Here is a 17,471-nt window from a genome sequence, read left to right as displayed (position 1 = left end):
AATAAATTTCGTTTTCTTTATAAATCACCCAGTTCCAGGTATTTTGTTATAAGCAACAGAAATGGACTAATACAACATACAAACTAGGAATACATTTTAGGTTAAAATGAAAATTTGTGCTAATGGAAAGAGGGGATTAGATCTAGAAACTCAGATCTAATGTTCACTCAGGTAAAACATTTTTAAAAAATCAAGGTTACAGGACTATTCAATGTTTGGTAGAGTTCTCCAGTGAAGCCATCCAAGCCTCCTGGAGGTTTCTTTTTTGGGAGGCTTTTAATTAAAAATTCAACTTCTTTAATGGTTGAATAGTCCTATAACCATTAAAGAAATTGAATTTGGATTTTAAAACTTCTTGAAAAATAAATCTCTCTGGTTTCAGGTCTGACATGTAAGGAACTCAGAAGTCATTACTCCCATCCTCAAACAAGAAAAAACTGAAAAATTAATGACTTTTCTTGGACACATCAGAAAACTGAGGTCACAGTACATACTGCCATCCTAAAATCTGGAGATAAAGGCAAATCCAGAGAGTCACAGCTGAGATCTGCTTACCTGGGGTAAAAGACACTGGAGCCAGCAGCTGGTAGGAACACTTACATGGTAATTTTGATGAACTGCTGGAGACTGAGTATGGGCAAGTGTGAAGGTGAGAAACTCCTAGGGGCTGCAGTTTTAGGGGGGGGTTTCTCTAGGAACCCCACTGGTTTCTCATAGTGAAGAACCAAGAAATATCCCCTATGGACTCTGGCATGAAAAGGGGAAACATTACCATTGTGGAATATGTCCAGAGAGTTCTCCATAACAAAGGCCTGCACTCCAGGGAAAAAGACTTTACCTTATCGTACCTGGGGGAAGGAGCATTTCCCCAACTCCAGCATACACTAGCCTTCTGATTCACCTAAGGGCCTAAGGCAAGATCAAGGGGGTTCAAAACACACTTGTGAAGATTACATCCCAGGGACCTGAGCCACTAAAAGACTGAGATTTGGTCATAAGATTATGGAATGTTTCCCCTCCCCAATACCTTACTACCACACCAACAAGGCTCCAATATAATAACAGTGGCTTACAGCCGAAAGAGCTGCAAGACAGATTCTATCTAAGGAGGAGTTCTTAGGGAAGCCAAAAGAAAACAAGGGACACAAAACAAGGATGTTGGAGGACAGCGAAGCCTCTGGCCCCTCTGGCTTATCTGTAGAATCCCATTCCAAAAGTGAGAAACCTGGCTGCCATCACTCACCGTCCATTTACTAGTTCAATCCCCATGTAGGTGTACACATACAGCAGTATCAGAACTGTTAACCCTCGTGTCAGGAGTGAAAGGGTTAAGACCAGTCAGATTCCTGTGCTCAAGAATTTGAAATGAGAAGTAGAAAGGATGACACATGGAAGCTGGAGGTGAAAGAGATGCCAAAAGGTAGAGTGGGGGCTGTAAATGGTCATACAGACCACTCAAGTTATAAGTAGAGTCCTCGTGTAGACCAGAGATGTGAGAGGAGAGGAAAGGTGTGAGTCAGTTGTGCTCAGAGACCAGAGCAGTCTCAGGCCCTGTTGATGGCAGAGTGCTGGTGTGAAGACATGGGTTCTTGCTGCTGAGTCACCTGGAGCTGATCTGACTGCAGCAGGAGTGCAAAGCAGGAGAGTCCCAGGCCTTGGGGACTCTGCTGGGCTCTGGTCTTCCCTGGTCCCTGTGAGGTACATATTACTATGATGGCTACTGCGCATTCTTACAATACACACCCCTGAACACACACACACACATTTGGATCCTTATACTGGCCAGCCACACACCACACACACACACACACACACACACACACACACCCTCGAGGAAACTCAACCCAAATTCTGAGCCTGTAAACCAGCTGGAGAAGTTTTGGTGAAATAGGTGACATGTCCAATTTTGGATGGACTGATTTTGAGATGTCTCCTTATACAGTCACTCAGGAGGAAGTTGGTCTAAAATTGAGAGAAGCATGGCTGGATATCAAGACTTGGGCATCATAAGGAAGAGGGTGGCTATTAACACGCAGTGAGAGGGAAGAGCACTGCACTGTGAACAATATGGATTCGGGGAGAGCTGAGGCCCAGGCCAGAGCCTTGGGGGCATCAGTACTTAAGCTGCCTACTTTGGAAATGGTAAGAGCAAGGGACATGGAAGAGGTAGGAGGAGAACTGGCAGGGAGAAATCTCACAAACCACAGAAAGAGAGGAAATTTCAAGAGCAGGGGTACTCACTGTTGTCAAATGCAATACTAGCACACGCCAATATGTAATCCATGATGTATTAGTCTGTTTCTGTTGCTTATGGCAAAATACACGAAAATTACTAGGTAATTTGTAAGAAAATTAAATTTATTCCTTCACTTGCTGGAGCTAGGAAGTCCAAAGTCCAGGGAACACATCTGGTCAGGGTCTTGGTGGTGACTACAGTGACCCAGGGGTCTCACATGGCAGAAAATAGTGGAGCAGAGAAAGAGACTAACCTCTCATGTGCTCTTCCTTCAAAGCCCCCAGAACAACACTCCTGACCACCATCATCAATCCATTCACTATGGCATGGTCCTGCAATCCAGTCATCTCCTCAAGTTCCCACCACCCCTCAATCACCGTAATAGGACTTCCCACCCTCCTTACAATGTCGCAGTGGGGACTAAGTTTGGGGGGAATGTTCAACCCAAAGCACATGATAAAAATAGCACTACAAATCAATGTGGAGATTAAAAAAATGTTCAACAAATGGTGCTAGGACACTAATTAGCTAACAATATGGATTCGGGGAGAGCTGAGGCCCAGGCCAGAGCCTTGGGGGCATCAGTACTTAAGCTGCCTACTTTGGAAATGGTAAGAGCAAGGGACATGGAAGAGGTAGGAGGAGAACTGGCAGGGAGAAATCTCACAAACCACAGAAAGAGAGGAAATTTCAAGAGCAGGGGTACTCACTGTTGTCAAATGCAATACTAGCACACGCCAATATGTAATCCATGATGTATTAGTCTGTTTCTGTTGCTTATGGCAAAATACACGAAAATTACTAGGTAATTTGTAAGAAAATTAAATTTATTCCTTCACTTGCTGGAGCTAGGAAGTCCAAAGTCCAGGGAACACATCTGGTCAGGGTCTTGGTGGTGACTACAGTGACCCAGGGGTCTCACATGGCAGAAAATAGTGGAGCAGAGAAAGAGACTAACCTCTCATGTGCTCTTCCTTCAAAGCCCCCAGAACAACACTCCTGACCACCATCATCAATCCATTCACTATGGCATGGTCCTGCAATCCAGTCATCTCCTCAAGTTCCCACCACCCCTCAATCACCGTAATAGGACTTCCCACCCTCCTTACAATGTCGCAGTGGGGACTAAGTTTGGGGGGAATGTTCAACCCAAAGCACATGATAAAAATAGCACTACAAATCAATGTGGAGATTAAAAAAATGTTCAACAAATGGTGCTAGGACACTAATTAGCTATTTGAGAAGAAAATATCAATTGAGAGTCCCTACTTGCTGCTGCACACCAAAATGAATCAAAAAATTAAACAATCACTTGTTTTCTCTTGGCTTTTTTGGTTGCTTTTTCTTTAAAATGAAGTTTTGGTTTATATTTTTACATTGACCAATATTGTTTGGCTCAATTTAATCCAAAGGAAAAGATCAATAAATAGAGCTACATAAACTACTGTCCCATGCACCAAAAACATTATATGCAAAATTAAGAGGCAAATGGCAAACTGAGGCAAAATGCTTTTCAAAGATATAATAGACAAAGGGAGGTCTGTTCAGTAGATAAAGGGCTTGTACCTTGGATAGGAACAACACTGAGACTCCAGAGATAATGTGGGCAAAGAACACGAGTAGGCAAAAGTAGACATCAAGATTCTCGAAACAGTTGGGAAGAAATGTTCACATTCACTAATGATCAAAGAAAAGCAAATTAAATGAGCTAGGTTTCCTAAGTTCTTGCCGAACTGACTGGAGCGCAGACACTCTCTGGTGGCCCTGTTACACTGCTACGTCCTTTCTAGAAGGCAATTTGGCGACTGTTACCAAGAAACTTAAAAACTTGTATGCCCTTTCACCCAGTAACTCAGGGCAGTTTCAATTCTAGGAAACTGCTCTGAGAAAATGAACATAATTGGGGTCAAAGATTCACACACAGAGATGTTTGTCTCAGCATTGTAGTAACAGTGAAGGAACAGAACATGCTGGGTGCTGGGAAGTAGGGGTTGTCTGAAAAACTTATGGCACATTAGATATGAAAGTAAGTGTTAAGCATCCGTTCAAATTATGCTTAAACAGAGTTTTTAGTGGTACAATAAAATGCTTGTGATGCAATGTTAAGGGAAAAAATGAATACAAATTTGTATAAATCACATATTTCCACCTGTACTTTTAAAAAGCTATCACAAGGAAATATACAAAATATTAAAAGACTTATGTCTAAGTGGCAGCTGGTAGCGTGATTGGAAAATACAGAGAAATATTTTCACAACTAGTATTTTAATAGCAAACATGCATTTTTATATTGTTGACTTCTAAAAATCTTTTTTGTTGAGCTTAAAAACCTTTTTTTGACTATGAAAATAAATCAACTCAACAAAAGTTAATTAACTCTAACAATGTATTGAAATAATTAAATTGATAAGAAAACTCATTGAATTTTTAAAAAGGACTAAGACTACTTTAATTATATAAATTCTACATACAGAGAAAATTATTTTAGTGATGGGAGGAAAAGGAGACAGGGATGGCCAATTAGCCTATATACAAACATGGGTGTGTTTTTGTGTGTATGTGTGAGAGAGAAAGAAACAGAGATAGAATTAGGGTGATTCTTTTATGAATACATATCAGACAGCATACTTTCTCCATTTTTCTACTCTTTAAAAAACATTTTAAACACAGGAAAATTGAGAGAAGCATAATTACCCATTCTTAGATTCAATATTTGTTAGCATCTTGTCATATTCAGATTATTTTATTCTCAAGGAAATAAACATTGCAGATACATTTGGACTCCCTTCCTAACCTGCCCCCCCACCCCAGTTGGTTCTCTCCTCCCACCCGTCTTGCCATGCTCACACCTCCTTTGTTGGTTTCCTGCTTTCCTAATGTATGAGAGAAAAAGCTGTCAGAGTTTCTTCATCTATTTGTGCATCCAGTACAGTAGGTTCAGCAGACTCAGCCTGGTGGGTCCCTGTCCCTCGAAGGCGAGCTGGACCCTGTGCCTGTGTACCTCATAGCCTCCACCACCCAGTCAGAGGCTCTGGAAGCTCTCTCTGCTCCACTCGCCATGGGCTGCGTGACCTGGAAAGTCTTCACCCGCAAACAGTTTCTTCCTTGGCACCAGAGGCATTCGGCTGTGAGTCACGGTCCCATCAGGCTTGACATTAGTATGGTTGGTGGCATCTCTGGGATCCCTCCCACTCCTGCAGCCTATTATTGTAACCTTCCTTTTCTTGTCTTTCACAGGCCAGCTCTGAGAAGTGGTTTTCCACATTTCTTCCTTTGGGAATTGGAAGTGTTGAGGCAGTGCACACGTGAGGGGTAGTGAAGAGCAGGGGCTGTTACCGTCTGTCTGCTGGGGGTTTTACCCATTCTAGCCAGCCAGGTCCATTCATTCATTCATCAAATATTTATTGAGCGTCCACTGTATAGGCAGCACTTCCCGAGTGCGGGTGATACCATGTTGAGCAGACAGAGGCTCTATCTGTATTAGCTTCCTATTGCTGCAGTAACAAATTACCACAAATTGTGGCTTACAACAACACAAATTTATTGTCATAGTTCTGGAGGTCAGAAGTCCAAAATCAAGGTATGGACAAGGCTGGGTCCCTCTGTAGGCTTCAGGAAGAATTTGTTTCCTTGCCTTTTTCAGCTTCTGGAGGCCACCTGCATTCCTTGGCGATGACACCTTTCTCTATCTTCAAAGTGCATGGCTCCAACCACTGGTTCTGTCATTGCATCTCTTTTTTCGACTTCTGACATTCTTGCTTCCCTCTTATAAAGACCCTTGTGATCACACTGGGCCCACTGAGAAAATCCAAGATAATTTCCTCATCTCCAGTTCCTTCACTTAATCACATCTGCAAAGTCCCTTTGCCGTGGAAGGTAACATACCTACAGGTGCTGGGAATTTGGACGTGGACATCTTTGGGAGGCCATCATTCTGCCTGTGGCACTGTCTCCATGGCAGTTTTCACTTTTGTGATTATTTGTCATCACACAAATCGTGGCAAATGCAAGGGAGGGAGAGAGGTGGCCTCATCAGGGAGGTCAGAGCTTTCCCTCAGGAACTGACCTTGGGCTATGACCTGGAGGCTGAGGAAGATTCAACAGATGTAGAGGAAGAGAAGGGCAATTTATACAGAGCACAGCCCCCCCTGTGGCACTGTCTCCATGGCAGTTTTCACTTTTGTGATTATTTGTCATCACACAAATCGTGGCAAATGCAAGGGAGGGAGAGAGGTGGCCTCATCAGGGAGGTCAGAGCTTTCCCTCAGGAAGTGACCTTGGGCTATGACCTGGAGGCTGAGGAAGATTCAACAGATGTAGAGGAAGAGAAGGGCAATTTATACAGAGCACAGCCCCCGAAGTTTGTGGGTCAGGAAGAGAGATGAGGTGAGAGTGGCCTGAGGTGAGGCCAAAGCAGGAGGCAGGTGGCAGATAGTCCAGGACTGGGGGATTTGGTAAAGGCTTTTATTGTTTGTTTTCTTAGTATCAGTGGAAGGGTGTGACCAGGAACAGACTGACTTGTTTTTGAAAGTTCCTGCTGGTTGCATTGTGTGAAGAAGACCCCAGAGGGGCATTCTGCCCTCAACCTGTGTGATAGAATAACGGTCCCCCAAAGATGTTCAGATAAGACAGTCTGGAGAGGAGGCATGATTGAGGGCGGAGAGGGGTCAGCCTTTCAGTCTAGGCAATGTTTTCTCCAAGCTGTTTTTGTTTTAATACACAAAAATGAGGTGGGGTCCTCTCCATCTTTAAAGCTTCTTTTGTTTTTTTGTTTTCTCTTCTTCCAAGGTGAGATGTGGGTGCTTGCACACAAGTGTGTCTTGATGAGAGAGAAGCAGAGCTCTTGAGCCTAGTGACCATCAATTCCTAGGAACTCAGCAACCTCTTCTTGTCTGGCTGAGCTGTCCTCAGGTTCACCTTCAGTCTCTGGCTGCCTGTATCTTTCATGCCCGTGACACTCCACCCCATAGCGAAGCCAGCACCAGGCAGAAGCACCAGGTTACCTCCTGATTCATGGTGCCAGAAGGAAACTGACACCACCCATTCAAAGGGCAGAGGGAGCCTTTGCTTAGAGAGGAGCCATTCATCCCCAGTCATTTTGCCTTCCTCCCGCCCCGCCTTCTGGGAAGAGAGAGGGCTCTCCACTTAGACAGCAGCTTGTGGTAAGAATAGAGGGGGCTGGGGGGCCCAAGTGGAGCCTCCAAAAGCCCTGAGTCAAGGACTGTGTGACAGTAAGCGTATGGATATCAGCCCAAATCATTCTTCTACTTCAATCCCTGAAAACTTTGTTTTTGGAAATTATACCCATTAAAAATGGAGTCAGGAACTTTCTTCTGCTTGTCTTTTATTTTCAGCGGTCAGAATTCAGGAGAGAAAAGGGACAAGAAAGGAGTATGTGCCTTCTCTAACCCAACCCAGTTACACAGCCGTGTCTCTTTTACACGCATATGCAGTCGCATGCTGGGAAGTGGTTAAAAGTTTGGGTTTTGTAGCCTTTGCTGATGTCTGGGTTGTAAACAGTTCCCCCACAGCTGATATCAAGCTACCCAAGCGATGCTACTGAACACAGAGTTGGCAGCAGAGGGGCAGTAGCGCACTATTATACTGTATTTCCACCATACAGATGCAGTAGACATAAAGACGCTCATGAGCATACATCATAGTAACACATAGTAAAATAATTAGGAAGTGATGTGTTTGAGTATTGATTGCCTTTGTTTTTAGTATAGTTTACTTAAGTTTATGTAAATTAATTTTATAATGGTTGTATTTAACAATCAGCTCACAAACTTTCTGAACATTTAATAAGCGGTTTTCATGAACCAGTGAAGAGACAACTCCAGCACCGCACTGCACCTATGGCCATTTAACAACTCAAAGCTCCCTATCCATCATCCTAATGTCACTAGGGCTGAGTCTGTGGGCTCAGATATCCTGTGTGGCTTCCCCCACCTCCCCCTCTGCTCCACTCCCAGCCTGTCCCCTCTTTTGCAGTGTCTTTGAGGTAACATCAGATGAACTTCAATTCTTGGAGGGAGTGAGCATAATATAGTGGAAAGAGCACAGGATGTGGAGTCAGTAACAGCAGGGTTTTTTCAAATCTGCCATTCACTTGTAGAGTGACCTTGGGTGAGTCACTTAACAACTCTGAGCCTCGTTCTCTTAATCTCTAAAATGTAATTACTTCACAGGGTTACTTTGGCTTTTGGCAGGAATTACTAACTATATATATATAAACTATACATATCCCAGTATCCATTCTCCCCCTTTTACAGAGTAGTAGAATTTGTAGCTGAACACATATCCGTCTGGATTAAAGACTACATTTCCCAGCCTCTACTGTGTCTAGATAAATACATTCTGACCAATGGGATAAAAGTGGAAGTGATACAGGCAATATGCAGGTCATACTCTTAAAGGGTAAGAACATGTATCCCTTTCCCATGTTCTTACTTCTTGCCAGCTGGAATGTTGATATGATGGTGGGAGTAGAGGCAGCCATCTGGACCATGAAGGAGAAGCCTTGTGTTGAGAGTGGCAGAGTAACCAGGTGGAAGAAGCCTGGGTCTGATAATTGTGAGGTCATCTTACCAGCCCTGGTCCACCTTCTCAGCCTTTCATGAGTGACAGAAATGGAATTTAAGCCTCTATTATTTTAAATAATAGAGTTTTTATTTTGGGGGGGTTACATTTTTTTCCTGTGGTAAAATATACGTAACACAAAATTTACTATCTTAATCATTTTTAAGTGTGCAATTTAGTAGCATTAAATATATTCACAATGTTGTGCAACCATCACCACTATCCATTTCTAGAACTTTTTCATCATCCCAGACAGAAAATCTGTACCCATTAAACAACTCCCTATCTGCCTCTTCCCCTATCCCCAGGTAACCGCTATTTTACTTACTCTATGAATTCGACTATTCTAGGTACCTCATGTAAGTTGAGTCATATAATTTTTGTCCTTTTGTGTCTGAATTATTTCACTTGACATAATGTTGTCAAGATTCATCATGTTGTAGCATGTATTAGAATGTCATTTCTTTTAAAGGTTGAATAGTACTCGACTGTATATATATTTTGTTTATCCATTTATCCATTCATCTGTTGATGGACATTTGGGTTGTTTCCGCATTTTGCCTATTGTGAGTAATGTTGCTATGAACATGGGTATACAAATTACTTTGAGTCTCTTTGTTAAAGTAGTAGAACCAGTATACCTCTAACACCAGTCTTAAATTAAGTAATGCACACAGGGTTGTCACAGTTACTGGCATGTATATTCCCTCTCCCCACTCATTCTTTTCTGGAGACTAGGTCAAGTGGTGTAATAAAGAGGAGTTAGTGGTAAAACCAGTGATGGATGTGCCAGAGCTGGCTCATACCACCTCATTAGAGCCAATGACTAAATTTTCAGTAAATTTGTCAGCTTGTTTTTAAACTCTTGGTGACTTGAAATTGGCCACAGTGGGGGTATTTACATTATAGTAATTGGCAAACAGTACAAATCAGGGGGGTTTGGTTTCTGAGAGAGCTGGTTGTTAGACATTTATGAGCACCCCATGGGGTAAAACCCTGATTTGCTGGAGACCCAATCCTTTACTGCCCACAAGACTTTGTTATAACTCCATCTTAGGTGTAGAAGTTTGTAAGAACGTTGTTAACTACATTGTTTGTGAGTGTGGATTGTTTTGTGTGAGGATTATGAAATAGACACTTATTTGTGCATGTATGTAGATACCCTTTCTGAAAACTGCCTCAGGCAATGGTAGAAAGGGCACTGGCTAGACGTGTTTGCTGGAAATTGGGGGCAAAGAGGGTGTGATTCTCCTTGCTCTGTTCCCTTGCCATGCACATCCTGAGGCTTTGTCTTGACGTGGCTGCTCATGAGAGGCTGGAACTTCCATCAGCCTGGGGGGGCCCTGAATGATGAGAATAAGCTGAGACCCCAGCTGACCTGTGCTGGACAGGCAGCACAAGCAAGAGATGACCCTGTGCTGTTTTAGCCACTGAGATGTCGGAGTTGTTTGCTCTGCTTCTTAACCTAGTTTATCCTGACTGATACAACCTCCATACATAAGGAGAGAGTGCTGGGCTGCATGAAGATGGCATTGAAATCCATGGGATTAGGTGAGCTCTCCAAGAGGCGAGTATAAATAGAAAAGAAAAGAGGTCCCACGACAGAGCCCTGAGCGTTCGTCTATGTGTAGGTGTTAGAGAGAGAAGGAGGAACCAGCAAAAGAGCTTGAGAAGGAGCAACTGGTTAGGCAGGGAGAGACCAAGAATGTGGGCTGCTGAATCATTGTACAATATATGTATGTATTGAAACAACACACTGGGTCCCACAAATACGTACAATTAAAACAAAACAAAACAAAGCATGTGGGGTCCTGGAAGCCGATTGAAGAGCCAGACAGGAGAGACGGGCAAGTGTGTCAGGAACGCCTGAGAGTGAGTAAGGGAAGGCCCGACAGTTGTCCTGGCACCAGCAAAGTGGGGGGCTCTGGTGACCCAGGAGGTAAGGGTTGAAGGCTGATTGGCATAGATCTGAAAAGAATGGGAGGAGAACTGGAGAGGGAATAGAGACCTCCTGCGGATTCTGCCACAGAGGAAGGAGAGAAAGGGAGCAACACCCGCAGAAGAGGCAATGGGGTCAAGAGAGGGCTTTTCTTCCCCTCAAGATAGAAGAAATAAGCACATGTCTGTGCGATGGTGAGAAGCTTGCAGTGGAGAGGGGAGAATTGCCGGAGCTGTTGAGTGGGAGAGAATATGGGGTCTAGGGCACAAGAGCTGCCCTTAGTGGGCAAGGCCCATCTGCAGTAACAGGAGTGAGGGGAGAATGAGGCCCAGGGCTCAGAGGATGGGGGTCAGGAAGTGGGAGCCTGAGGAGCTCTCCCCACGGCTTCTGCTTCCTCTGTATGATGATGGGAAGCTGGTCATCAGTGGCAGGCAGGGCGGGGAGAGGAGCTGGAGGTTTGGGGAAGATAGAACCAGAAGAGGCAGAAAGCCCTTGGATAGGGTGGGGCCTGCGATGGTGGCGGGGCAGCCACGTTAGGCATAAGGGAACCATGCACAGGCTTTGTTCCAGCTCTGCCCCACATGCAGCGAGCTCCCAGGGAGGAACTGCAGGCGTCTCAGCTCCTTTCTGCTAGCCCAGCCTCAGGGTAATAAGGCCGCAGAAGGAGCAATGGCAAAGAGCAGAGGGTGCAGCTGGAATGAGGAATTATTCCTCCCTGGCTGTCTGCAGCCAGGTAGACGCAGCCCACCTGGCCATGAGTCAGTCAGTCCACAACAGTGGCCTTATTTGTTCACGTTCAGCCTGCCAGCCTTACTTGCCGTCCTGAGGCTCCCAAGACAAGCTTCTGCTCTGCTTTTTCTGGTCAGATTCTTTCGGTTCCTTGAACATATCCAGCCTTTCTTCACACTATTCCCTCTGCCTGTATCAAGGAATGAAGGGAGGAAATGTCACCTTGAAGAGATGCTCTTCAAGGTCAATGAGACTCTCCCTCCACAGTTCCCCCTGCCCCTGTTTATGTAGTTTCTTTATAGCCCTAATCACTCTTTGAAATTATTTATTTTTTCTCTCTAGCCATGGAGGATCAATGAGGGTAATTTTTCTGCTGGTCTTGTTCACAGAAGTTTCCCCTGACATCTAGAGAAGGACCCGGCACTGAGTAAGAACTTGACGAACAGGCGATGAGTGAATGCACGTGATCTTCCCGAGTACACGGAGGGGGCAGGGGCTACCCCGGGCATGAGTGCTGGTGGGTGGGTGAAAGGGGCCCTTGTCCTTGTTTTGAGAAGTTCTGAGAAGCTTTGAGAAGTTTACAGTTATGTATGAGAAAATGCATGTAAATACTTAACACACATAGAAAAATTCAATAAGTGATAGTCACTATGCTTCTTGCCATTATTATTATTATTTATTTATTTTGTGTGTAGGTGGGGGTTTCATCAAGAAAATCCACAATTCCTGGCTGCAGCAAAGGCATCGCAGAGGAGCCTGCTGTGCTGAGAGGATCTACTGAGAACCTTGGGAATTTAGTGTTCAAGTCGTGGAACTTCTCAGGGTTTTTTGGCTACTTAGTAACTGGCCTAAATCTGTTATCAAAACCTTCACTGAGGACTATAAATTGCCCGGTTCTCCACACAGCTGGAGCCTAGGCAAGCAAGGCTATGCCTGCTGCTCTGGTGTTTGTGAAGAAGTCAAAGCTGGTAACTGTCCCACCCATGTGATTTGCAGAAACGGGCCCACCCTCTGCCAGCTCCAGGGAATTGTCCCTCCCTGCTGCCCATGGCCACCTCCACCTCTAGAGTCTGGAACAGGTGGAAAAGCCTGAGATCCTGGAATTTTCTGGTCTTGCTGGAGCTGGAGTCAGAGTGGCTCTAAGAGACATAATCGCTTCTCTGAGCAATTGCAAGAGTCCCTGTCATCTCCAGAACCGCTGCTTGTTACCGTGATCAGTCATGTTGTGTCTTAAGATAATGAAAGCCTGCTATGTCTTGGGAAGCCTGGAGCATCCATGTATCCGTAGCATGAGGGAAGACCCTCGTGTGCTAGATGGAGGTGTGAGGAGCAGCTGCCAGCACTGTGGAGCAGCTCTGGTGGGAAGCCAGGCAACGTGAGTGTGATATTACGGAATATATTTATTGCTTTCGTCCACAGTGATCAGTCATGTTGTGTCTTAAGATAATGAAAGCCTGCTATGTCTTGGGAAGCCTGGAGCGTCCATGTATCCGTAGCATGAGGGAAGACCCTCGCGTGCTAGATGGAGGTGTGAGGAGCAGCTGCCAGCACTGTGGAGCAGCTCTGGTGGGAAGCCAGGCAACATGAGTGTGATATTACGGAATATATTTATTGCTTTCGTCCACGGTTCCTGGCTCATAACTTCCAAAGCCCTTGTTATGTCCTAAGTGGCTGAAACAATAAGCATATCTTTTGTTAAAGTATTTGGCCTTTTGTCCTTGTTTCCTGAAGAAGTTTCAGAGCGATAAAGGTGAAAATCTTCTGGTATAATGTTGGGGCACTTTAGGCCTCAGAAAACAAAATCTCTCTCTGACCTTCTCCTGCCCTCCTTTCTCCTGCTCCTTTTTCTCCACAAGGCAAGCCATAGATACTAAAAATATACTCGGATCTTCCACCGCCTTTCTGTCTTGGAGCTGGCCATAAAGAAATTCCCTGACCTGCCTTGTCTGATTGTAGGTCTTAAGACCCCCATATTTCAGGAGGGTTCCTACCGCATATGCAGGAGGAAGGAATGCTACATAGAGAGGCCAAGAAGAATCCAAACAGACAGGTCTCGTGGGGTTTCCCCATTCAGTCTATTAGTATTAGATCTACATGGTTGTCCATGCTTCAGTCATGCCTATCCAGTGAAGTCTCCTTAAAGGCCCAAGAGGACCGGGTACTGAGAGCTTCCAAACAGCTGAACACATGCAGGGTCCTAGAGGGTGGTACCCCAGGAATGGCATGTACACTCTGTGCCCCTTCCCTCAAACCTTGCCCTATGCACCTTTTCACCTGTATCCTCTGTAATATCCTTTATAATAAACCAGTAAACCTAAGTAAGTAATTCCCAGAGTCCTGGGAACCCAAGGAAGGGGTTGTGGGAACCCCAACTTGAAGCTGGCCAGTCAGAAGTCCCAGAGGCCCAGACTTGCAATTGGGGTGTATGAAGCAGGGACCATCTTGGGGGACTAAGCCCTCAACCTGTGGGATCTGATGCTGTCTCCAGATAGATAGTGTCAGAATTGAATTGAATTAGAGGACACCCAGCTGGTGTCCACTGCAGAAAAGAATTGATTGCTTGCTTGCTGGTGGGGAGAAATACCCATACATTTGGTGTTAGAAGCATGTTGTAAGAGTATAGTGGCAGAAACTAAGTTTGTTTTTTCTACACAGTTAGGTATAAGCTGTTGGCCTTTGAGCAAGTCACCTGTCCCAAAGCCTCAGTTTCCACATCTATAAAAGGGAAATGATAACAATATTTGCTTTGTCTGCCTCCTCACAGGCCCACACACAGCTGAAATAAGAGGATGCTTGTGAATGTGCTCTGAACATAAAACAACTCTGTGAGCAGACAGTAGGTTTCATTACTGTGAATCAAGGGGGCCAGGTACCCCAAGATGCTCCAAGTAGAGGCTCTCAGTTTCCCTAGGCCAACCACAAACTGAGTTCTCTGGTATTGCAAGTGTGAAAGCATTCCCATATGGTTCTGTTAAAAAGAGTAAATACGTCTTTGTAACTATGGGAAGAAGGTTTCTGTGGAGAAAATAATTATTCAGGAGGCTTAAATGAGGGCTGGGGGATGGAGAGCCTGCAAGTGAGGACAGGAAGTGACCCACTATATTAGTCCATTTCTGCTCATAACAAAATACCTTGAACTGGGTAATTTATAAGAAAATGATGTTTGTTGTTTACAGCTTTAGAGGCTGGGAAGTCCAAAGTCCAGGGAAGACATCTGGTGAGGGTCTTCTTTGGTGATGTCTTTATAGCAATGCAGGGGTCTTACATGGCAGAAAGTGGTGGAGCAGAGAGCTGCTCATTCACTCTCCTTTTAAAGCCCTCAGAACCACCCCCCTGACCACCATTTTTAATCCATTCATTACAGCACAGTCCTATAATCCAATCACCTCTTCAAGGCTCCTCCTTTCAATTAGGATTTCCCATCCTCAACAGTTAGAGTGGGGATTAAGCTTCTAATATATGAACTTTGGGGATGCAATTCCATCAATTCATAGCACCCACCCAACCAGGGAAAAGTGGAACCACAGTCAGGATGGAGGACGGCTAACTCCAGCAGGCGCCTAGCCTGGGAGCCATGCTCTGGGAGTAAGGAGGAGAGGGTGGATGGGTATGGATTTGTGCCAGGGACTGGACTGGATGCTATGAAGATACACACATGTCACAGTGTGTGATGGGAGTCAGAGTGGCAGGGACAGACACAGGCCCTTCTGAACATCCCTTCTGATCGCCACTGATGGTGCTTCTCTGTCAGCCACAGTTTGTCGCCCTTATTCTCTGCTTCCCCTTTGTCTCCCACCTCAACCTAACTCCAAACCTAATGCTCACCTTGCTTAGGGGAGGATGGCAGAGAAAGGGATGTGCCCCTTTTGAGGGCTCAGAATCCTCAAGAGACGGGAAGGAGCTGCCTAGACCCCAGATTAGCAGAAACCGTTAAACCCCAGGAGACCACAACGGACAAGGGACACAGGCACATGCTCCAGGGTGGGAGGGGGACAGAAAATGAACCCTCTGTCACATTAGGCCTATGTTCATTGGGCTGAATTGTTCAGAGTTCAACTCTGATGTTTGTGACAGAAAACTCTGCACAGGAATGTTTCTTTAAATCAGAAGTCAGAGGCTGAACTTAGTCACCAAATTAGAGGCGTCACATCTGGGAGGGACATCTGGTGTGTTCAAGTCACACCTGAGCAATCATATCCCTGAGTTATTCAATCACAAGAAAATTGATATATTTTGAACCTATAGAGGAGGGGAAAGGAACTAATATTTCGGGGGGGGGGCTACTGCATGATTTATTTGAAGTAGCAGACAATGTGCTAAGTGCTTTCCCACTTTCTCTTTTAACCCCATACCACCCCTTCTTGTAGGTGTCATTATATTTATCAGGACATAGAAGCTCAGAGAGATGTTAAATAACTGACCCAGAGCAGGGACTCAAACCAAGAGAGCCAACTAACAAATCTGTGCGCTTTCCTACATGAGGGCTCACAAACTCAATTGCTATGGAGGACGAGAGAAAATCAGCTCAGGTGTGAAGATGAAGGGCCACTGACCCTCCCCTTAATTAGAGGGAGGAATAGGAGTGGGGAGGACTGTGCTGCCATACAGAAATATAAGCCCAATTTTTCCATACCCTTTAGCTTTTCAAAAGAAGCTAGAAATCTGGATTTTGAATGGAGTTTTCCACCTTAAAAATATCATTACTTACACACTAGCTGGCCAAACAAGACACATTTATGGGTCAGCCCCAGTTGTGAGTTGCAGTTTCCTGGGTGTACTGGTTGGGGGCACATTGAGCTGCGTGTATCAGATACCTGCTAGGGTAGCGTAAGCGTGCATGAATTGGTTTTCTTGCATAACAAGAGGTCTCAGCGGCCGCTCACTGGCTGAGTGAGGTGCGGGAGCAACACCGAGGGTTGCGATCCCGTAGCCGGTCCCGGTCCGGTACGGGCACGACACTGAGGGTTGCGATCCGTTGCCGGTCACGAAAAAAAAAAAAAAAAAAAAAAAAAAAAAAAAAAAAAAAAAAAAAAAAAAAAAAAAAAAAAAAAAAAAAAAAAACAAGAGGTCTCAGGAGGTAGTGCAGGGCTGATGTGAGCTCTGCGGAGCTGCTGTCAGAGACCCAGGCTGAGTTCATCTTTCTGCTCCACTCTCCTGAGTGGGAACAGCAAGCAAAATACTCAGTGTGTGTAAACGAGGCAAGATCAGGGATCTGTGTGGTTGAAGTTTGCTTGTGTTGCCCTTGGTGCAAACTTCCACCAGCAAAGCAAATCTGTAGTGGTAGCCACAGACTGAAGGAAGCCATTGTTCCTTCTGAAAAGTGCTTGCTTCTGGGTTGGCATGAGCAGAAAGGAATCTAGTACCCAGCTTTAGCTCCGCAAAGGAGAATCTCCCCAAAGTAAAATAAGGACTGTTTTAAACTCTTCTCTTTAGCCAATCTAGGATGTCTCTTCTCTCCCCTGATCCCTAGATCATCTCACCCATTAGCAATCTTCAAAACCTTTCTACAGAAGCTCTCTGGATGTGTGGGTAGTGTGGTGGAGAAGGGATGAGGCCGGGCTGGGAGGCATACAGTGAAGGCTGTTCCTGGAATTCATGGACTTCAGCATTTCCAGGGGAGACAGAGTGAGTGGAGTTTCAGACATACCATACAGCATATTCCTTTCTTTCTACATGCAGCCATATATTAACAAGGATGCTATTTTGTTTTCTCTATTATAGGATAAATTCTCCCAAATGGTGAGACAGGAAGAAAAGCTCCCCCTCCCTGCCAGGCTTCCACCCCCAGCTGGAGGCTTTTTGTTTCAGCTGCAAGTGCCATGGCGGGCATCTTTTCCTTTCTCTGGGTGAGTGGGAGGAGCTGCGGAAGACGCTATTTCACACACACCAAAGATGCACACTTTCATTTAGCTGCAGGGAAGAGAACAGCGGAATGCACAGAGCTTTAGGCTGATCTATTAACTTACATTCATCGCAGAGAGGTTT

The sequence above is a fragment of the Galeopterus variegatus genome, unplaced genomic scaffold, assembly GCF_000696425.1.
Source record: "Galeopterus variegatus unplaced genomic scaffold, G_variegatus-3.0.2 Scaffold1402, whole genome shotgun sequence".
In the NCBI taxonomy this organism is placed as follows: Eukaryota; Metazoa; Chordata; class Mammalia; order Dermoptera; family Cynocephalidae; genus Galeopterus; species Galeopterus variegatus.
The sequence above is the reverse complement of the archived record's forward strand: the minus strand, read 5'-3'. Positions refer to the sequence as shown.